The 23,608-nt window shown below is 39.6% G+C and overlaps 1 protein-coding gene across 1 annotated transcript in view; it reads right to left on the bottom strand.

The window, feature by feature from the left end:
- Window positions 1–23,608, bottom strand: part of MACROD2 (MACRO domain containing 2) — an 886,475-nt gene that overhangs the window by 142,580 nt on the left and 720,287 nt on the right. The gene's annotated exons all lie outside the window — the stretch shown is intronic.

Raw genomic sequence — 23,608 nt, 5'->3', positions numbered from 1 at the left:
TGCTGCCTGCAGCCTTGGGGCTCCCCCGTAAATAATTTGCCTGCATTTCATACTGCTAGAAGCCACATCTATTATGCAATTATTCAAAATACTTCAGCATAATTCATATTTTCTGAGCACAGAGTAAAACCAAGTTAATTGGTTAGTGTCAGATTATGAGTGTAATCCAGGAACTCCAAGCAGTCAGGTCAGATTAACAGTACTCATTCCTTTCTCAGAAAAACCCATTACACTGAAAGGTCCTGATCCTGTACAGCTAAGTAGTGTGGGAAAACTGTCATTAAACCAAAAAAGAACACTTTTAAACAATTAAACCAATTCAATCTTTGTGGCGGGAGGAAATACATCTCATCAAAAGTAATTTAAAGTGTTTCACATATCTCCTTTCCTAAAAGAAAAAACAACTCAAAACCCAAACTCACAAAACAAAAGGAACCAGCCAATCTAAAAAAATATCCTAAAAAATATTTGGAAAACATTCACTTAATAACAGAAAACATTCATTTTCAGAGTGCTTTGGGGCTATATATATTTCTGGCTGGATAAGTAGATTATTGGAACTAATTTTCTTTCCCTGCACGTTCTGTACACTAAATTAAGGAGGAGGGAGATCTGGTGGGGTTTTTCAGTAAAAAGCATTCATTCAAGGAACGCCTTCTGATGTTTTTATGGCAACATCACCTAATGACTATTCATTACACTAAGGGAACATCTTTACAACTTGCTCCCCAGGTCTGCTGAAAAGTTCAACAACAAAGCCATTAGGAAGAGTCAGAAAATCATGCAAGTATACCCCCTCTGGAAAGCCTGGAATGATGTAGTCTTCCCAGACAGTCTCCCCATTTCTCACGGGGAAAGGCCCTGGTTGTCAGAGGTGACGAAGACCCGTAGTTCAGTCAAATCAAGTCTCTGCTGCAGGCTCAAAACTGAGAACTGATTTTGTAAAACTATTAAAACCCCCTAATACTCACTTGGCAAAGATTGCTTCTCTTGTTACCATGCTGTATCTTCAACTTTCATGACAAAAAAACATACGAGACATAAAGGACACAACAGATTTAGGCCCCATCTTCCAAGGACACTACCTGGCAATAAAATGCGTAGCTGGATATTGCTTAGTCATTGAGTGTGCACAGCGGCTTGAGTCGGCTACATCCAACCTCACCTCAGCTCTGCTTTGCCCGTTTTGTAGCTGATCTCTCTCATACCTATTACACTGCCTATGTCCTTCATGTTAGGATTGTAGCAGCCAAAAAGGGGGTGTTTTAAAGGAATCGTCCTCAACTTTTTCTTGCAAAAATGATATGAGAACCCCCTATTAACCCCACATAAAAACTATGTGTACTTACTCTGTGAGGAACTGGAAAGACATTTAAAACTTACAAGATAATATCAGAATCCCTTTACATTATTCAAGCTCAGATGTAGATAAGTAATTAAATTCACAATAGCAATTATGGTCATCAGTTTTGCTACTCACATCTAAGGCAAAACCCATTGGATCACAGGTGATTCATTAGCCCCACCTCTTAGCTTGACTCTTTCAACAACTAATTCTACTTATTCACACCATGAAAAGTCTCAGGGAATGCTACTTACTACTATTTCATCAATTGCATCTGAATTCTTATCACCTTCATAGATTAGGTAAATAATAATAGCAAAACCTCAAAGGCTGATGGCCACGAAATGACAGCCATTTCTGAAGAGTATCTTCCAGCATAATTTATATTGTCAATCAATATAGATGAAGTAAAGACCGAATGCTTGAGATACAGCCACTCTTTCAGATGGGAAAAAAAATGCAGATCTTCTCATCTTTACATTTTAGTGATGCCAGATGAAAGGGGATGTACGCCCAGTAATAGCTAACTACACATCTATTTGCTGTAAGCGAATAATTGACCTGCAGATGCAAGACACTAAAAATCAATAAGTACACCTGTAGGGATCCTGTAATTTACCCCACTGCGAGACAGGGAGTACAGAGCAGCTGGTTAGCCACAGAGGGTATGATTACCCAGCACAAAAAGGAATTTAATGACCTTGCAATGCCCTCTCTTTGATAGCCACTTGCTCTGTGTGATCAAAAGTACGAGGCTGCATACCACACCATAGAGTTAATAAACAGTTTCTCCAGGAAATCTCTCTCCAAGCACCAAGAGACTACAGATTTCTACAAATACAGTTGACCTTTACATAACACTTAATTCCCAGGTGGTACCCGAAAATGACAGGCCCATCTGTAAAGTCATTCTTTCATCAAATTAAATGTTTGACAGCATCCAGCAGATTTAACTTTCATCTAAGCAGAGATATAGTAACTTGCCCTGTTTTCAGCAGCCTGAAATTTGAAGGTGAACACGCTGATTAATTATCTCTTTTCTTAAACCATTGCCATTTTTAAGATAGAGCTTCAGCTATCTAGTGGGGAATATGGCTATAAAGTAAGGATTAAAAAAACCTCAGAATTGAGTAGATGCTTTATTCAAGATCAAAAGATAGGCAGGTGTCAAAATTCATCTTTGATAACACAGCATCCATCAGCTTTGAGTCTCTTCCTAAAGTTTACATTTTTCTTTCCACTGCTGCAGTAATGACATTTTGCAGAACACATCATGCCACACTTTATATTCTGCTATAAAAGCAATTTTCATTCTTGTTTTTAAGTCTGTATCCCAGCTTAAGATAAGCTTTGCATTTTTGATAAAGTAAATCATATAAAAGGTAGACAATTGGCAAAACCACATTCTTTTCTATTTTAAACTCCCTGGTGATTACTAGCAAAAGGCAGCACATACCCCATTAAGAAGTGTTATGCTTCTGTGTACAAACTTTACTCCTAATGGCTTGTTCTTTCAGAATAAGACTACCTCATTAGCATGGTAGAATGAGTTTGGGTAAATGAATGGTACCTGTACTGTCAGTAAAGCTGAAATTCTGTTGCATACATACTTCTCTGGGGAGATTCAAGTAAGATTTAAATCAATTCACAACACATTTTTTAGGATATAAAAAGGGGGAAGAAAACTGGTACATCTGGTGTGAGCTGACCTCCCCTTGGGACACAAAACTATTGATCCTGTTTTCTCCCAGCATCTGTTAGATGTCATGGTAAATGCAATTAAATATGTGGTACGCTGTAATTCTCATTTGTCATGCTTTCCTGAAGCAGAAAGCATCTTTCCAAATTCTAACATTTACCCCTTATAATATCTGGCCCCGCTGTCAAGTAACAACTGCCGGACTTTGCTAATCAGGAGGAAAGTTCACTTTACATTCCCTTCTGAACTCAGATCTCTGATGTTTCTCTAATGAAGAGATGACAAACTCCTCTATTCGTCATCATCTGGTTTCTTTATCATCTATAGGCCACTGACCTGCTCAACACTCACATTCGCAGGTGCTAAATGAACAAGCTCTAATTAAACCATTTACTACACATGTAACATCACAACAGAGCAACTTAAATAAAGTATTGTAACAGAGAAAAAGCTGCTGTTAGTATGGTGAAAGAATACCCCCCAGTCACTTACATTTCTTATGATGCCTCAGCACAGTTTTAAAATAGGCTTGGTACCACAAATCCAAAGGATTTTCAATGCAGACTTTGTTTCACTAACCAATGATGTGCGCATTATACATACAATACTTGGTCTTTTATCTGTACTCCAAACAGAGATCACGCTCCAGATAACTTCTTCGTTATTAGCCAACAATACTCACACCGAGCCTCCTACTTTTACACACAGGTGAAAGACTGAGACCCGTGCTGCACACCCACGGCATTCAGAGACCATAAACTCCTTTTAATCATGCAAAACACCACACAGTTCTTAATATGTGGTAGCCATCCAGTCCTGAATTGACTGAAAAATCAACCTGTACCTTTCCTATACCGGCCACTTCAGCACCAATGCCTTTTAACATTTCTGATATTTTTTTTTTCAGTGTGCAATTTTGAAGTAATTCACATAACTGGAAAATCAAGTCAATAGGAGGAAGCTTTAAAAGGATCTGAATTTGGCCAGTTTTTGAAAGAATCGTTAGTCATTGTGAAGAACCAGAACTTAGAAAAAGTCTGACTGCTTGTTTTCAAATTAAAAAGAACACAGCGTTTTTGTCTGTGTAACACACATGTCACTCGCAGAAGGGTTTTAGCAAAATCTTCACTGAATTTTGACTGCAGTAATTACAAAGCAATTGCTTTTACAGGTGACTTGCTTAAGATTCACCACTAATAAAACTCCAAACAACTCCCCCCGCAAATCCCCAGCCTCGTAAACTTCTTTACAGAAGGCCTATCAGTTGGTGCCACCGTGCACCACAGTGTCACAAACCGAAAAGCAAACTCCACGCCACCAAAGCAAGCCACCTCACCTGTGACTTTTTTAGGAACCTCACTCTGCATTTCTGCGAGCACTGGAACAAAGGTGGAAAAGACCGGCCACATAGGTGGCATGAGGAATCTTCCAAAATATACTGACCTGCTCTGGGGCAGCCTCTGGGGAAAACACCATAATTTTCTCTTCGCAAGAGCCGTTATTCACAACAGCATTGTTCAACTTCAGGATGAACTTTCAAGAGAGATTTACCTACAGTGAAAATCTGAAGGTTGAAAGAACATAAAAATTCCAGTTTCCAAACATGCTAAATTTTAAGGTGCGCTCTTCCTTCATATTTTAATAGGACCTCTGATAGATTTACTAAATCTCAGATAGATTTCTGAATGAGTACTCATGAAGTAGAGCACCGCACGGCAGGAATAAAGCTCTGACACTGAGTGACCTGTAATGTAAAAACTGATCGATTTTGCAGATTTTTACTAAATCTTCAGCCTAAATTACTTTATTAGTCAGAGCTACAGAGAGATTAATACGACCTTAGAGCCTTACAGCCAACTTCATTTGGTACTGCCGTCTGTACAGGCTAGTTAAATGTGTTTGTGTAGTTCTTTTCCAGTCCCTTTCAAATGCTCAGACCTATGGGAAACCTTAGCAGGATTACAACTTCTATCAATCCAAAGTACAGAAGGTCTTTGCATTTTTTTTTCAGTAGGCATCAAAATTGGAACTCATCACTTGAGGAAACGTCTCCACCGCCCCAATTATGGCTTGCCCCATCTCCCATTCTTTTTAGGACAAAGCAAAAAAGAAGTGGGGTAAAATTACTCCTTCTGGAGAGGGTTTGTAAGTAAATAATTTTGGTGCAAGGGCAACTGATTTTATCCACCTGACGAGTTCAGTGCAGCGACTCTACATTTAATACATGTGCTATAACTGATTTTCTCATATAAAGAGCCATCCCTCCTTCCTCTCTGCTTTTGCAGGGAAAAGGTTTGGGAACTTGGCACATTTGAAGCACACATTGGAACAGCTTCTTGGCAGTTACACAGGTTTTGAGATCCAATTTGAACAGGATGAAGGAGTAGTCCCTGACCCAGGAAAGCACTTAAACGTATGCTTTACTTTATGGTAGCAGTCCCAGTAGTTCAGTTTTAGTGAGCTAACACTTTACTACTGAAACCCATCTAGTTCTGAGCATGCAAAAATACAAGGTGCCTTCAGGAATCTGGGTTTTGCTCTGCAAGGGTTTGGAGAGTTTTCTCCTTTGCGGATTTCACAGCTCAGAAGAAGTGGAGGGACAACTCTGCCTCTTGACTGAAGATGACTGTCAACTTTGCAAACAGAAGTACACAATTTTCTCTTTGCTGCTCAAAAGTAGTTTTTGAAAGACTGGAGAAAGTTGGTTTAGTATAAAAACATTAAGGCTTTATTCTCAATTACCAACTTGAGTTTTTGACAGGAGAGGGGAAGGGCAGACTAGCAGCCCCAAAAGCTATCTGTGTGATAAACAAGTGGGAAACTCCTCAGGACAGCTGACTTTCTGTTTAAGTGGAAACACAGGCTTGACTGTAAACTCTGGGGATCGTGATCAAAGCAGGTCACCCGCCTCTGCAAAACAGACCATCTGATCTCCATTTTGTATCAACAATAGATGAACTGACAAACTAGCCACAGGTCTGACATACTGAAGGCAAAAAGCTTTCAGCCTATAATAAACTTACCTTGAGGCTACAAGAATGTCATCTTTGAATGTTTTCTGGCATTACTTGATCTGTCTCACCCAATTAATACTAATATACTACCCAGCTAACACAAGGACTTCAAGGATTTGTTGCCCACCGTCATGACGGTAATGAAGCATTCAGCACAACGTAAGAGTGATACGGTGGTTTTGTTCTGTTTTAAAAAAATGTATTTGGTGAAGCAAAATTCCACTATTACGCTGCAATACACTTTTATTATGTGGAGGTTTATAAATTCTTCTCCAGCATCCTGTGGCTCAAGGCTTCTTAAAGCTGTTATTTAAAAGTCTTAAAAATTCACCTGCCATTCACTCTCAATGTCTTTTCTTTTTTAGGAAACTCAGTTTTAGATTCACACACACGTACATATGTATACATAAAGAGATATACATAAGTATGGTTTATAATACCCAGTATTTCTATCAGCACTATCACAAGTTAAACATTCTGAACAGTTTCATTCTTGAAAGAGAGATCCATATTTCTTCTGTATGAGAGAATGTGAGATTTTCAAATTTCTTCCAGAAATGTGCATGAGCTGGCAGTCCTAGCTACATCGGCATGAAGGTTCATTTACCTTGACGAAAACCAGGGTAAGGGAATCTAAGCAGAGCCTCCATACACTTCCAGGGCTAAATAGCTCCTCTAAAGCTTTTATCTACACTGAACTCCCACTGGGAGTGTCAACATACCTTGATCTCTTTGTACTCTATTCCCCATCTATAAAATGGGGATATTAGTCAATGCCGAAAAGGAGCTCTGTAATATATTAAAGAGTGTCAGGTTCTTCAATCACATGAACCACAAATTCCTAAGTACCACTGCACAAATAAGCTCGCTTCTGATACAAAAAGTTTTGGACTTTAATGCAGTATTATACTTTAATATCTCATTTTAAAACACAAAACCTATCTCTATTGCAGAATCTGCACAAAAATAATCTCCCGAGAGCGCTGCAATCTCAGTATAGTAATTACTGCATCTTTTAATACGCCGATTTTAAAAGGCACACTTACTGAGAAAAACTATCTGATTACCCATGTTTGGCAATACCAAAAACTAAAAGAAGTAACGATAAGAAGTCTACAAATGCATTTTATGGGTGGGGAGCAACATATTCCATAAAAATTGATCTTATTATTTTGCATATCTCTAGACATTATTGGATCCCCTCTGTCACAAAAGCTCTTACTGCCAGTTAACCTTCGATTTTAACAGGCAGCCCATGCCTGACATTTAATTAGTGACCCAATTAAATCTTTTGCTGTTCTCAGCTTATTTTGTCCTTTAGAAGCAGAAGAAAGAAATCAAGATAGGCTTCCACGAGGAAGAAATTACAACTGCCTTTATTAGCTGTTAGAATAGTCATTCCGGCAGCATAATGAGATAAGGACTTTGACCGTTTCCTTAATATCGGGATGTGTGTCTTAGGTCCTCAAACCCATTCCCAGAGATTCTTTTCAGTAGTTTCATGGGAATGAGGCACTGGTAAAAAAAGAGGTATAATGTCAGTGTAGCCAGTACACAATACATTTAAGAATACCAACATGCGGTTCACCCGCCAAGGTATGATAGGAAGATGTCCATGAGGACAGTGGGCTGTCATGAATGGATAATGAGTCCCTAAATGCTGATCTGTAGAGTTCTGCATCCTCTCTTCAGTTTAATTTTACTCACCCTACAGAGACTTCACCATTAGCTAGCTATACATTGTGAAGTCGTCGTGGCATCTGCTGAAGGTGGTCTCGTCGTGTTTACACAGCACAGTTACCCAGTAACCCTGCATATCTGCAATGGTATTAAGCTCCTTTCCCTCTTCCCAGCCCCAAAGAGGAAGCTTTTTTGTCCAACTGTTCCCTCTTTAGATACCCTTTCCCTGGTGTTTTGTTTCTGGAAAGATGCTCTCACAGAAGAAAAGTTTTCTGAAAGTTACAGCTTTTACTGAGAAGTCATTAGGAAAGCAGTGGTGCAACGTCCGTGCCAGCAGCAGTGTCCCTAGCTGCCTGCCTGCCGCCTGCCTGAACGCGCTCCTGTGACACTCATGGGAATTACTCCATGCAAATGAACAAACTGAAGCCTAATCCCATGAAATCTCTCCAATTGTTACTGTTCTTCTATCTCCCTTCATCTGGATCCCATCGTATACACCCGGCGTTACGGCCGTGCCACCGGCTCTGCCCACAATGCAGGGGATATCAAAGATCTCCAAGAACTGAACCCCTCTGCGCCGTCAGCCTAATGGAGGCAAACTCAAGTCCCTCAAGTTTACTTACAAAATCCAACAGGCCACATTGCACCATTGTACTCTCAGTGCTTATCAAGAGTGTTCACATGAGAGTTAAAGCGCAGCAGCTAATGTTCTGTTAAATCCCACCTTGAATTGCTGCACACAACCATCCCACGCAGACGAACCCAATTAAGGGCAACGGAAATCAACCGTTCCTCTCCTGCTAGTGGGGATCTGGGATCCGAGACTGACGTTCATCTTTAGCAGGGAGGGAGTATCAAGGCAGGAAATCTTTGTACCCAAACCCACTAACTTCAGGTTTTATTTATGCCATCGCATTTATTTAAAAATCAAAGAGAATTCTCTTCTTTTTTTAAATAATTGATTGTGGAATTGTTGAGGCAACAGCCAGAAACGTCATCAGTAAAAGTCTGTGCTAAGGGTGTCTTACTAGAAGATCTGTTTATAGTTTTTTGAAATTTATTCATCTTTCTTTAAATCAATTTGAAAGTGACTAGCGGCACATAATTTTCTATTTTTACTAATAACAACTACAGAGCAATATTAGGATGAGACAGTTATAAATAAAGCTTGTTGAGCAGCATGTTGTCATTATTTTATAAAGCTTAAGTTGTGCCAAGTTAATAGATGGAACTTAGAGCACATGTGGAAAAAACAGATTTTCTTAACCCTTGCTGTGCTAGTAGCTGAATACCTTTGCTATTTCATTAAAAACTGCTGTACTACATCCATATTTACATCACTTCTGATGGTAGTTGAGGAGTTAACGAACATCTGGAATGTGCCTTTTTAAAGATCAGGAACACATTCAAACTACTTTTATCTTGGAAGTGATTTGGTGAATCTGATCTACTGTGGTATAAAACTGGAGGAGCTGTCACACAGAGTAACCAAACAGTTCGAAGGGAAAAACATTTCCAGCTGTAACATACAACAGTTTCCATATAACTCGGGATACATTTAGTAAATGATCTTTTTCATGAGAAAGGGGCTAAGTTGTATCTCAGAATTGAAGGACAGCCAATGAACATACACTAAACCCAGGATTTTAAATTTATTATTAAGGATTTGACAACTGGATTTTCTGAATTATGAGCTCCATCCTCCAATTACTGTACTAACTTTTGTTCTTTTCTGTATCATGTGCAGTAATAAATTTTGGGGTTTGAGTGGAATAGTTTTGTTCGATTAATTTTTCTGTTGCCAACACCACCTATATTTAATATGCTCAGGGCAGGTTCCAACAGGCAACTAGTTAGGTGACGGTAAATTCCCAAACCTACACAAGTTAATAAGATCAGACAGAAGAACAAGGGGTCCAGCACTGAAACAAATTGTACAATGCAGAAATACATCTGTAGACTCACAGCACTGGAGATCCCTTGAATCACAGCCCGGTGAAGTTCTGGCTGTCAAACTTCCAAGTGGTTAAACACTGCAGTCTTTGACAGAGTGTCAATGAATTTTGACTACATACTAGACTGTGCACACGCTCTCCCCTTTGCCTACCAGGCAGATTTACAATCTGCAGTGGAGTTGCAAAACCATTAAATGACACTGGAGCAGAAGATGGTCCTGCCACTTAGGGTTGGAGTAGTCTATAGGAAAATAACGCATAATTTTGTAACTAAAGGCCCTCTTGTAATATCCCTTAAGAGTAATCACTCTGCATTTTTTTCCCATTCTTCATCTTTATTATATGCCAAATTATTCCATTATTTATCACTTCTTCCTTCTTTCTACAGATCTCCTCCCCTTGATTTGCCACATTCTTTCTTTTCATTGTTCCTTCCTCCCTTTCAATCCCTGCTTGTCTGCATGTTCAGAAATTCCTATTGTTCCTTTGTTTTCATCATTTAGTCTCTCACATCTGCACAGTGACACACATCTGCCAGTCCCAGCCCTGCCCCTTGCGCCAGTGTTGCTGTCCAAATTTTCCTCCCTTTCTCAGCTACTTCCTGCAGACTAACAGGGGTCACTTATAACTCCAGCTCTCGGAGGAAAGATGTCTTCAATTCTAAACTAAGGTACCTATTATCCGAGCTAAATAATTTGCTGCTTAGCTAGCAGCAGCAGCACGCTCCCTGCCTGCACACAGCCCCGCTGACAAACAGCAATATTGCTCATTTTTCTGAAGCTAGCAGGGGCTGCATTGAGCCCCAAGTTATACCCTTCCAAACTCTACTTCCAGAACCTGGAAAATATAGCCACTGATTTCCTGGAACTTTACTTCATCCTCCTCTTCCTTACTGCAAGACTACTTCCTCTCTCCCTGAAGAGGGATCGGGGTCGGGCTGTCAGTCCACACATGCTGGGAAATGGGCAACCACACACATTTATGCCTTAATGGTTTCTGGAGCTTTGCTCAGGCAATCGGGCACAGAGGAAGCTATGAAAAACCAACGTGGCATCTGCCACATCTAGAGAACGTCCTCCTCTGGTGGACACGTAAGACAAGCTGCCAAGTCGACTGGAGCAAGAAAAACAAAACATCTTGAGCAAGTTTAGCCCCTGCCCTCTAGTGATTAAAGTCACTGTACAGCTTCCCTTTTGCCCTCTACAATTATTAAGAAAGAAGCAGTATCGTTTGGTGGTTCACAGGCTGCAAGATGCACGGAGAGGAAATAGTAACTCCAGCTCACCTGAAAGCAGCGTTTTTACCCTTTGTTCCTCACTCCAGGTATTAGCTATTCTTTTAAACAGGAGCTCTTTGCACTCTGCACACACAGAATTGACACAGCAATGAGGTTCCAACGCACTCGAGGTTGGCAGAGCCAAGAGGCGGCCTCTGTTCCCACCGGCGTGCCAACACTGCAAAGAGCAGTACATCTGCCTACGTGGTTCAGAGACTCTTCAGTGTTTTCATTTTAAATAAAAGATTAAAAGGGTTCAACACTCTTGTTCCACACGTCTTCTAAAGAAGAACAAAATTTATCTTTTAAAGATTATTTGTTTTCATGTCATTCTATAACAACAAAATGTAATTTTTAATCTAAGCATGAAATTAAATTTCCCTGACAAAGGAAAGAAAAAGAAATAGTTCATCTCCTTTTAAAATGCTCCCTTTTCTGGCTGCCCTGATTTCTAAATGGTGCTCGTACCACAAATGCACTTCAATATTTGAGTTCAGGCACAAAACCCACTCTCGTCCCTCCCAGGAACCAGCTGGCCAACAGGGCCTGTAGCGCTCAATCACACCACTCCCTTTTACAACCTTGAAAAACACTTCTCCCCCAGATAGCAGGGACCAGGTCCCTCCCTTTTCTTCCTAATTATCCCAAAGGCACCAGCGCAAAGCTGAGGTGTTTCTAATGCTAAAGATCCATTTGCCACTGAGCACACTTCCTCCTCAAAGTTATCATCTGCCGTGATAACAAAACAATTGTTGAGGAATCAATAATGCTGTCACAAGCAGACAACTTTAACTACATTTGGAACAACTTACAGGTACTGAGGAACTTAAAATTAAATGCAGACAGCCTAAAAAAAAAAAAAGGACAAACTAAAGTAAATGAATATCCAACATAAAATGGAATGGAGACAAGATTTACCCAGCACACGCCTACACTGCAGTTCTTTAGGTCAATTTTGCACCTATATACTACTCACACCACTAAAATGGAAAACCAGGCAAGATAAAAATGAGGAAAATTAATCTGCATTTAAAAAAAAAAAGAATGGAAGGATTTGCATTAAAATAGCATTTTCCAAGCACTTGCTTGTAAGGATTGATCAAAAAAAAATACCACTTTAAGGCAGACAGTGCCAAAAAATACTGACTGATAGTCCCTTTTGGGAAACAGTTGATATATAACTTGTCAGATGTCACAATCAATAAGGTATCTTTTATTTTAACATGTTACACACTGGTGTTTACAAATCTAATCTTTTGCTGTCTCTTTGGAAAAAGACTCAACAGAGATAGCATTACACTGTAACGCAGAAACCGGTATAAACTCGGTCTTCTGATCCAGCTGAAATGAAAACATTGGCAAAAACATCCTTTAAAAAAAAATAGCAACGCGCAAGTCCACCCACAAAATAAATACTCTAATGCCTTATTGTCTTTGAGAGGAAGAGAAAGTCTGCATATATAAAGCTAGTGAAAGGATTGCTCAATTTATCCGAGCAGAAGTGCTTTTAAAACCTTGATAGAACGCGCAGATACTCATTAAACACTGCAAGTAGCTCCCAGGCAAATGGGCATAACTTTCTCCCATGGGAATAGGCAGCAGATGATCAAAGACAAGCAATGAAGAATAAAACTGGCTAATATGACAGTCAAGGCTGGAAGGATTTGCCGAGATAAGAAATGGTTCTCATCGCTCTGGCAAGTGTATTGTTGTCAGACGTTCAGCACTTTCCATTTACAGAGAGTTTCACTGCTCTTTTTTATTTCAAGAATTAGCATATCAGAAGATGAAGCCTGGAGCTTTGTGTTTTTTGCTTATTAGCTAATCAAAAGCATGTGTTTCTATACCTTTTGATTTAGAGTACAAAGAAAAAATGAAGAAAATAATTCTATCCATCTTTTAAATTTCTTGCTTCCCTGAAAATACTTACAGGCTACCTTGGCTGAGGAAAAGACATAAATCCTGCTTAGGTAATCAGAGAATGCATAATCGTGAGCAGTAGATGAATGTCATCTCACAACTAATGTTACACAGTCAATTTGCGATAATTTTTTCAGTACAGCCATAAATTGTAGGGACAAGTTCCTCAGAATTTCCAAAACCTTCAGGTGAAAATCCTGAAAGCCTATCCAAAGATAAATTCAGCATTAGATACCACCTTGAAAAATAAAAATAGACTGACCATATTTAAAAGTCATGAGTACCTTCACGGAAAGCATCAAGACGTGATTATTTTTGTTGTACAAAGAAAATAATCTGTAATAGTCAGAAGCTTTTTAAGGAGAGTGATTTCACCGAAACCAAAAAAGTTTACGTACTAAGAAACAAAAATAAGGAATCTGAGTAAGAAATGTGTCAGATAATTAAAAACTGTTTAAATATGTCACCAACTGCCTCGTAACTCACAATCAAGAAAGAAGGCTATTTATATACAGAAAAAAAACCCTGGCATACGGAAGAGAGAAAACAGCCTCCCATGAATAAACAGGCACACATACTCAGAATGGCTTAAACGGGGAAAAAAGGGGTGGCCATTAAAGCACGGAGAGGAAAATGAAAGATTCAGTCTATGGATATGTACAGGCCCTGCATCAACTGCAATGTAAACATGCATAGAGATACGCATATAAATAAATTCTATTACCTTTGTTACATGATAGTAAGGCATTTCACAGGTGATGATGCACTGCAAGTAGGAATTAAAGGAAAAGTAAGAGGAGACAGAAGAAATGGGCAATTAGTGGGGATGTGAGTAATAAAAGGGGTTTTTTAAACAGCATGTTTGGAACAAAAGGAGTCACAGCAATTTTGCTTGTTGATTGGCAAACGGAAACGATTAGTTGACAACACGGATGTAAAAGGGTATGAGCATTCAATAAATTTCTCTCTCTTCTGCATCTGGAAAATAAGGCAGCAGATAAAGTCATACCATTTAATGATGACGACATTTATCTTTCATTCTAACAGTAACTGACAGTGATGTTAAAGAGAGAAGCTTCTAAAATTGGACATTTTTAAAGCAGTGGGCCTGCATAAGCTCAGGCCAACACCTTCAAAGAATATTTCTCCAAGAGCAATTTTTACCATCAACATCAATTTTGAATAACTCTTTGAACATTAAGGAAATTCAAGGGGTTCGGAAGAAAGTAAACATGCTAAGTTAGCAAAAAAGAGTACTTAGTGATGTAAGTCGGTAGAGACCTGCCACCTGAAATCAGTCGTGGGCAAAATTATGGAACAAGCAACAAAGCCGTTTTGAGTAAGTAATTAAAGAAGGACTATATCAATCAAAAGTGTTTATGTTTGCCAATCTAACTCAAGACACGTGCTTATGACATGACACACTACAGGGTTAATACAGTTCAAGGTGCTGAGACGATAAACTTCCCTGAGGCATGCAATTTGGTGTTGTGTAATATTTTGTTTAAGAAATAAGAACACCACAAATTTAATGTAATACGTTAAATATATGAAAGATCAGCTAACAGGTTTTAAAATTGAATTGGATGTTTTCCAAGCAGAGGCCAAAAAGGACCAAACCTCTACCCTACTGCTACCGAACATAAACGCAGAAGCAAATAATAAAGACCATATTTAACGAGTAAGGACTTCATCCTAAAAAGCAGCAAGTGAAAAGGATGTGCTAGTCATGATGACTAAGGGTGCTGGGCAGCCACCTGATGCCACTGCAACACCCTCTTCAAAAGCTTAGGACAATTGTGCCCATGCCCAAGGAGGAAGAGGAGGAGGACACGAGAAACTACAGGCCAGTCAGCCTCACCTCATTTCCTGAGGAAATCATGGAGCAAATCCTCCCAAAGCCACCTGTGAGCACATGAAGGAGAAGGGGACTGGAGAAACCATCAGGGATGCAGCAAGGGCAAATCCTGCCTGACAAACCTGGTTGCTTTCTGTGGTCCAGAGGACAAAGGAGGACTAGCAGATATTAGTGGCCTTCATTTCAGCAAAGCCTTCATCACTGTCACTCGCTATAGTATCCTGCAGACAACTTCTTGTGACATGGTTTGGATAAATGGTCTAGAACATCAGATTTTGATCCTTAGAGAGATGCAAAACTCAACTGACATAGCTCAGAGCAGAGCTTTGAGCAGGGAACTCGGACAGGGTGTCTCCAGAGCTCCTTTCCACTCCGAATTACCCTTTCATTCTGACTCTATAATCAACCAAACACCAGCTCCTAATACCACATTAGAGTCTTTAACCTTGCACCTTAAAGAAAATGGATACAAAAGGAAGTCAGAGAAATTCAGGCTGAAATTAAGGAGTTAAAGTTATCGGTAATGTAACTGGAACTTTTGTGACCTTATGAAACAGGGATGGATTTTCTAAGATGTATTCCAGTGCAAAATTAAGACATTAAAGTCAGGGTACTTCCATATCTTTTCTCCTCCAGAAGGCCTACGAGTTCATCACAATCCTCTTCTCCAGCCTTATAATCTATTCATATCTGACAAGAAAACAAGATATTTTTTTTCCCCCTCCTAATTCTTAGGGGAATTATACTCTATTATCCCAGTGATGGAAGGAAGAAATAATAAGAGAAGGTGAAACAACTGCAGCGCAAATAAACCAGGAGTAATGTTGCAGCATTCAAGAATCCAAACACTGAAAGTAGTCCCGGCAGAACATTAAATCACTGCTCCAGGATGCCATCAGAAGTACAAAGCTGGGTAAACTATTAGGAACTCCACAGTTGCAAGCATCACTTGGGGAGAAATTCTGACAAAGAGAAGCGATAGACACATCATATTGTGAATATACAGCATTACTTCTTTAATGTTTATATGCCCACAGTGTTTCGCAAAACAAATGCTTTCTGCATAAAGACATAATAAAAATTCTTACTACTTCACAGGATCTCATATTTTGCGAAAATATTTTTCCCTATAAACATTTGATGTACACATCTGCTAGAGCTAAAAAAGTTAGAAACCTTAAAATAATAAAAAAAAAATCACTGGTACTGAAACCTGCAAAACACACATAACGTAGTGTAAGAGTTTCCTGTACTCCTGTAAGAGTAAGACGTTTCCTGTTACATTTCTATACACCCAAAATGAAAAGATTTACAGGATTCCTTTTGTAACCTTCTCCATTGAAAACAGTATTTTGAAATTTTTATTTTTAATTGTGTGACATCTATGATGTTATTCAATGCACTGAAGTCCATGGATGCAATTTTCAAAATACAATTAATTATGATTGGTCATAGTTTCACAGGCAATTTGAAGAAGTTAATTACACATTCAAAGTGCTCCTTTCTCTTTTCAAATTAAAAACAGAACTGACACCAACATTACTTAACAGCTTATATAACATAATTATATCCTTTATTCATGCATAGGCTACATTTTTATATCACTGATTTTGACCAAAGTGTAAGTTAGTTCCTGCAGCCAAGACAGTTCCACGGTAAGATTCTGTTGGGTTGGTTGTTTTTTTTTTTTTCCCCAAGTAACAAAAGCAAAGCTCAATGGATTTAATGTATAAAACTCCAACATATTGCCAGATTTTCAGAAAAAAAGTGTCATGAAAGCTGATGCAGCTTCACCAGTTCACCCCTATTTGGATCTGCCCTCTCCCACACTCAACTTAGGAAGACAGTTTCCACTTCAAATATAGTTAAAGACTCAACTGTCATTTACACTTATCTTTTATCCTCTCTCTGCTATCGTATCATCCTTTAATCTCTGACCACCCACACAGCCCGACGGTTTGGATTTCAATGGAACAGACATTCTGCACTGTCCACAATATATATAGTTTTTGCCATATGCACTCTCTTTTTAAGGACTTTCCTAATGTCACTTTCTGACAACAAGCCAAATGTTTCCCCTTCCACAGAGAAAAACAAAGAGGAGACAGGAGAAAAACAAAGCCCAAACCCCCTTCCGAAATAAAACGGAGATGATTTCCCTGTAACAAGTAGTAAATTGGCAAACTGAAGAGGCAATGAACTCAAAGCAAGGGTCAAAATGGTGGCCCAGAGATGTAAACACCTGAAACACCACAGAGAAAAAGAGACATACAATTATGCTCCAGGTCCTCACGGGAGTATGCATGAGTACAGCTGATGACCGCCCTCAAAACATGCAGAACTTGATCCAAGCTGAGTTTTCCACAGAGTAACACTGCCAAAATTGCAAGTTTAGAAACATATTCCCCTCATTTTTTTTTTTGTGTGTGTTTTGCGTTTGTTTTCTAGCATACTTGCAGGCCAGAAAAAACATGAAGCCACCGCATAACAGAGTTAGAGAGCATCTTAAACACGACTATCTCAGATTTGCCTAACTATCATGCAGAATAAACTACAGTTACTGTTTGGTTACAGTTACTAAACTAATGGGTTATTAGCCTGACAGTGGTTTTACAACATTCTGGTGTAAGGATACAAAACGCTGCATGAAAAGGTGCAGTAAGAAAAGACCTTGTAAATACATTAGGAGCAATCTAAATGAAGGAAAGGAAAGGTCCTTCACTTATAAATACTAAAGTAATGGACAAATGGAGACAACTGACGCATTCAATGCCTTTTTGCTTCACGCTCTGCAAAAGCGTTCCATTGTGATCAAACCCTTAACAATTAATTTCAACAACAAAGAAAAGGGATGAAAAAACTGAGAAAGAATACATTTGAACATATTTAAGGAAAAGAATTGTCAGTGGAGCCTGATGACATCACTCCAGAGAGTCCAGGGAAATATTGACCATTCACCTGAAGAATTCATGGATGATGAGAGAAATCCAAAAGGACAGGTAGGAAGGAAGGAAGGAAGGAAAAAAATAAATCAAGAGAATGCGGATTTAGGAAGTTACAGAGCAGTAAAAGAAATCTGAAAGGTTCTAATCTTGAAAAATCACTTAACCATCCCTAAGCAAACACCTAGAGCATCACGAAATGCCTGAGGATGGCCAGTACACAGCCGCTCAAAACAAATGCTGTCAAACCAACCTAATTTCCTATAGTGGTCTACAGTGGGCTAAAGAGAAAGCATCGGATGGGATCTACCTTGACTTCAGTCATGCTCTTGACATATTCCACATGACGTGCTCTTAAGCAAACCGCAGAAATGTAGGTTAACATGAAACCACAACTGAACAGGTGCAGGGCTATCTGAAAAACTGCTCTCGGGGACAATTACCAGTGATTTCTTGGCAAAACTAGAAAACATCAAGACAGGCATCAGTGGCTTTGTTCTGGGCTCTGATGCTCGATTGTCGATACCATCCATGATGGAATGAATACACATATAAAAATGGCCAAAAAACAACCTAAGAGGAAGGGTCATTACTTTGGAGGATGAAATTAGTAAACAAATCTTGCTGAATTGGAGAAGCAGTCTGAAATCAAAGACAAGCGAGAAGCACTTCACCTACAATACATAGGTCGTAAATACAAATGGTTAGTGCCAGACCATGATAACAGGATTTGAGGAATTTAGCGTACATCACAGGACAAAGGAATAATCAATGTGATGCAAAATTTGCCACAAAGGATAAAAACCATTATTCTAGGAAGTCACTAACAGGAGTGTCATTTGTAATACCCCAGAGCAATTAGTGCAGTACTATCATTTGTCCAGCAATGAGGAGGTCTCAAGTGGATTACAAAAAAGATAACTCTCACAGATAACTGGTGAAAGTCCCGAGAACAGAGGAAAGGTTTAAAAACGGACTTTTAGAAAGGCTTAGAGAAATATATGTGAGCGTGCCTATACATATGTGCATTCAGCCTACAAAAAGATGGCTGAGGAACATGTTCCAGCAACGCACTCAAACATGGTTGAGTGGACAGTGATCATCAAATGCTCCATGCATTCAGTCCCGGGAAAGGAGATCTCATCAGCTGAACTTGCAGCAACATAAATTTAAGGTACTAGATCAAACTACCTCACCGTACATTCAGTTAGGCATTGGAACAGAGCAACGAGAAGGAATAGAGGAATCCCCATTATTGTTTCAAGGTACAGGTTAGACATCTCCCAAAGACATAAGGATACTCAGTACTGACTCAGATGAAGAGGATTCACTAGACACCTTCGTGAGGGCCTTCACAGGCACTCTGTGATCTGCCTTTACATTTGCTTACTGCCCTGACACATTTCTGAATTGCCAGCTGCTTTAATACGCGCATTACTCAGTAACAGCTAGATTAAGCAGATGAACTTGAATCTAGCTTTAAGAACAGTTCAAACTGAGTCAAAGAATCCCAATTCTTCACTTTTTTCTTCAGCTAAACTGTATCTCGTTGCATGGCAGCTTGTATAAGCCTTCAATAACTCTGTAACAGTATTTGCACGCCCACCCACCATTTCCTCTGACAAGACTACAATGAGATACAACCACACAAGACATGAAGGCGCACGCTCTAACAGGGTTCCTTTAGAGCAGCTCACTCTCACGTGAAATGAGAAATCCCAAACCTGACCGTTTTCTTGCCTATTCAGACTAAAGGGAAACTCAGATCTGACTCTCATGATTAAGTACCTTTTCTGAAGACTAACTAGGACTCAATATTTACTAATACTGCGCTTTCTGCTTGAAGCACTGTTACAGACACAGCGGCTGGTATGTTCTGGTTTATTCCCTACTTCAATGGGACAAATGCATTAATCACAAAACACACCTGGCAAGAGCTCAACATGAACAAGGCTGATACAAAGCAAGTTTGAAAAGAAGACGTGGGGCTGTCAACGCGAATGTGTGGCACCTTCCCCAACTATTGGATGCTTTAATGTTTTCAGCTGGAGTCACAAGTTCAGCCAGCAAATCCTGCATACGAGTCTTAGCCTGTCTCCTAAGGGTGAGAGCCATTAACCGCCCGCTTGGGGAAAAAGCAGAAATATAAGTAATACAAAGCAATGGTTATAGCTGCTCAAAACTTTCTGAAGCCTTTTTTTTTTTTCTAGGTTTCTAGAGCTAAGAAGCTAAAACGAGCATGTGTCTAAAGCAAGTACAGAAATAGGATCTCTCAACCAGTAATTTATATCATGCCAGTCTTCTGTAAGGGATATAAACAAAATATAAAGTGCTATTTTAGCATACAGGCAGCCTTTAGGGTTTGTTTGTAAAACGTTCTGGATCACATTTTCAGTATCAGATGCATAAGTTATGCCAGGAAAAAAAGAACAGAGCGCAAAGCAGACTTCACTGCATGTAGCTGTCCCTTCCAGGCACAAAGCGGCTTCCACCTCACACAGCGACCCGTCTTCAGTGTGTCATTCTCTGCTTCTCACAATTAGCAGGGCATCAGGCCAGAAAAAACACGCTTCATCCCACCACCTTTGTATTTTTTTATATTTGGCTGGTGAATTTGAAAATATGCATGCTTAACTCTAAATGTACACTGCCGTAGATAAATTGGCCGAAGAATAAAATGCAAAATGAAAAAAAAACACAACACAAATGCCAGAAGTGATAGAAGACGCACACTTACTTTATCTTTCAAAAGGAAGAGCAATTGTAATCACCCTTTCCCTTGTTCTTCCTCCATGAAAAATTGTGTTTTAACAGATCTTAAACATCAAACAGCTGAGCCTCACAATAATTTGTGAGACAGGTAACTATCCCATTTCTTTTTACAGAAGCAAGCAGAGACAGATCAAGGTCCGGGCTGTAAGCATTCACTCACCAGAGTCATCACATTGTTTCAGTACTAATTCTGTGAAATAGCTGTTCCTATATGGAAGTAAAGGTTCACAGGTGGGCTTTAAATGATTCTCTTAAGTTCACAGTGCAAATCATTACCAGAAATTCAATTTAATCACAGGAGATCCCGGGGGTGTTTTATATGCTCAGTCCATTACAGTAAGCTACCACTAGGAACAATGATAAGGTAATAAAGTGGCTCCTGAAAAACTTATTAAATGTGCTTTTTGTATTACTGATACCCGCAGAGATGACTGAGTTTTTCAAAATCATCATGCCATTCTACAGATTGCTTTACACAGACAGGGTCACAAACTCACTTCAGATCTTTAGCTTTGTGTCTGTAAACAACTTAAAGTGAAAAGTTTCTTTCCGGTATTATGGTCACCTGGGACAGGGCTATATAGAGTGTCAGAACTGCAGAAAGCAAATGATGAAGATGTCATGCGTGAGTGGCACAAGCTGAAAATATAAGGTGAAAAGGCTGGTTCATAGAGCCCACATCATGCGTGCGCCCCGTATGTAATCCATTTGGAAAAGAGAGTAGGCTAAAGTAAGGCCAAATTGCAGCAGATGTGGACAGACACAAGAGGAGACTTCTGGTCCAAAGAAGTTCAGACATGATTCTGGTGCCCGCATTTAGATGAGATGCAATGGTTACTTCTGAGCCAGAAAGCCCTGGAGAGGCTGTATGTTCAAAGCAGAAAGACCCGCTATATATACCCAAGTGATTGCTCCACGTTTTCATGGCCTTCAGAGATGCACGTGCCCAATGCTACCCCCAAACCTCATTGCTTCCACTGGGGAGGGGCAGCCTCCCTTCTCCTCTCTCTTTAGCTGCTTTCCTCATTTCGATCACCATCCTCACATCAATTTCAGCTAATTACACTCTGGCCTGTGTTCAAAACCAAGAGCTTGGGTAACCAGGCAAGATAATGGTTCCTGAGAGCCACCTGAACTCCCCAGTATATATACATGTACCTTTTTCCACTAGGAAACCTGCGAGTTCTTTGGATTCAGCTCTTGGCAATTCTCTTTCCAACACTGCCGCACCTGAGCAAGGGACTTTCATCAGGCTGTGCTACACTACACAAATGAAAAAAGCTGCCAACAATTTACTCAATTTGCACATCTAACAAAAATATTGCTCAAAATAATTAGTTACAAAGTTAGTTAAAAATTATCACTATAACTCATGCATGCTATCATTGCAATAGGAAGTATAGTATGTCATCGTCAGGTTTCTACGTGTTTTAAATTAGGCCTGCTCTCTACAGGAACACTAGCAGAAAATGCATTAGGACAGTAGTTTACAACATGCGATTTCACACCAATCTCAGTGTGGCTATGTTCTGTCTCCACAGCTAGGATCTTTCACAGGTGTAGCTTAATGTGGTTGAGAACAGGTCACGCATTGGAAGTACCTGAATCTACACAGGTAATAGGATCCCAGGAGCTGAGCATTCACAATAGCTGCTTTTCGGCACCTGAAGCCTCTTTCAGCAGCCTGTGCCCAGATGGGACATTCCCTTGCAGAGCAGGCATCCTCTGGAGAGCTCAGGGCAGGTCCTTGCTCTCCACTACCACAAAAGCCTCCCCACCTGCTAAAAAAAAAAAATAAAATGCCTAGGCAAGCAGGTCGACTCCACCAGGCAGCAGAGAGCTGCTAGCAATCTATAAATTCACATTCCCAATCCTACCCTCCCTTACACCCTTGAGCAGAAAAGTCCATTAGAATAAAACAGCTTTCAGGCAAATAGAAGTCCCTCACAGGGGGACTATTCGTATAAAGAATTTTCCCAGTGACTGATGTCTTTCTTATTCCACGCTGCCGTCTGTGCTGCCTATACCCTATCTAAAGGCACCCACAATATTTAAGTCTTGCAATAAAAGTTGTGAAACAGGGATTCCAGATGTTATTATTTCTCAGATCCTGGGTAGCATACTCCCCCAAACGATTTGAACAATTCATTCCCAAGCTATGTATGCACTAAAACAACTTAAGTCTGTTGTCAACAATTACAATACAAAATTACTCTGCAAGAAGCTCTGCAATTTATGATAACAGCTAAAAGGAGATTAAGTATCTGTGCCGCAGCATCACTCCCGCCTGAAAAATCACGGAGAAAACCTTCCATTTATTCTTGGCATTCTAACTAATATTCATCCATGGTGTTCAAATAAATTCAAGACTAGTTTTCAAGGCAAGCAAAACCAGTGACTTCTAAACATGATACAAGCTATCACTTAAAGCATCGGGGATAAACTGTTCATTAATGATGAATTTCATTATTACACTCCAAAACCCACTAATTGTCGTCTCCACTGGTCACTTTTAGAAGGAAAGACGCAATAAGTTAGTAATAGGGCATCAAGATGACGACAAGAAAACTCTGACTTATAGCTTTACATAAGATGAATAATGTGAATTAGCACCAGGATTTAGAACAGTTGGCAGTGAGAGTTTGCAACATTTAATACCTTTCATTTTAGATGTGCTTATTATAAAATAATGATCTCTTCTGAAAACTCAGCTAGATACGCGTGCCAGTAAGCCCTCCACCACACACCGCTGTAACATAAACAGGAAAGGCTACAGAAGAAAGGTTTCTGACAGTAAAATATGACGAGCAAATTTTTCAGCATATTGTTTACCGTAACTCAAAACTGTCACGGACAGTGAAGTCCCAGGAGGAATTAATGAGGCATCAGTCCTTGGACTGCAAATGGTAAATGCCAGACAGGCACTTGCAGTTTCTTACAAATTTGTTACAGGTAAAGCAGACATCTTATGGACAGGCAGCAGAGTTTAGACAACTCCTTTTACTGTGTTGCTACTAGCAACACTATATATCTATATGTTCTTGAATCTTGTCCCATATGAATACAGAAGATTTAGTCAATAAATTTTTATGAATCCAAAAGCGTTATGCTGTACGTGATGCAACTAAATCTTACGTTGCTCCCTAA

The sequence above is a fragment of the Charadrius vociferus genome, unplaced genomic scaffold (assembly GCF_000708025.1).
Source record: "Charadrius vociferus isolate BGI_N301 unplaced genomic scaffold, ASM70802v2 scaffold112, whole genome shotgun sequence".
In the NCBI taxonomy this organism is placed as follows: domain Eukaryota; kingdom Metazoa; phylum Chordata; class Aves; order Charadriiformes; family Charadriidae; genus Charadrius; species Charadrius vociferus.
The sequence above is the reverse complement of the archived record's forward strand: the minus strand, read 5'-3'. Positions and strand labels throughout refer to the sequence as shown.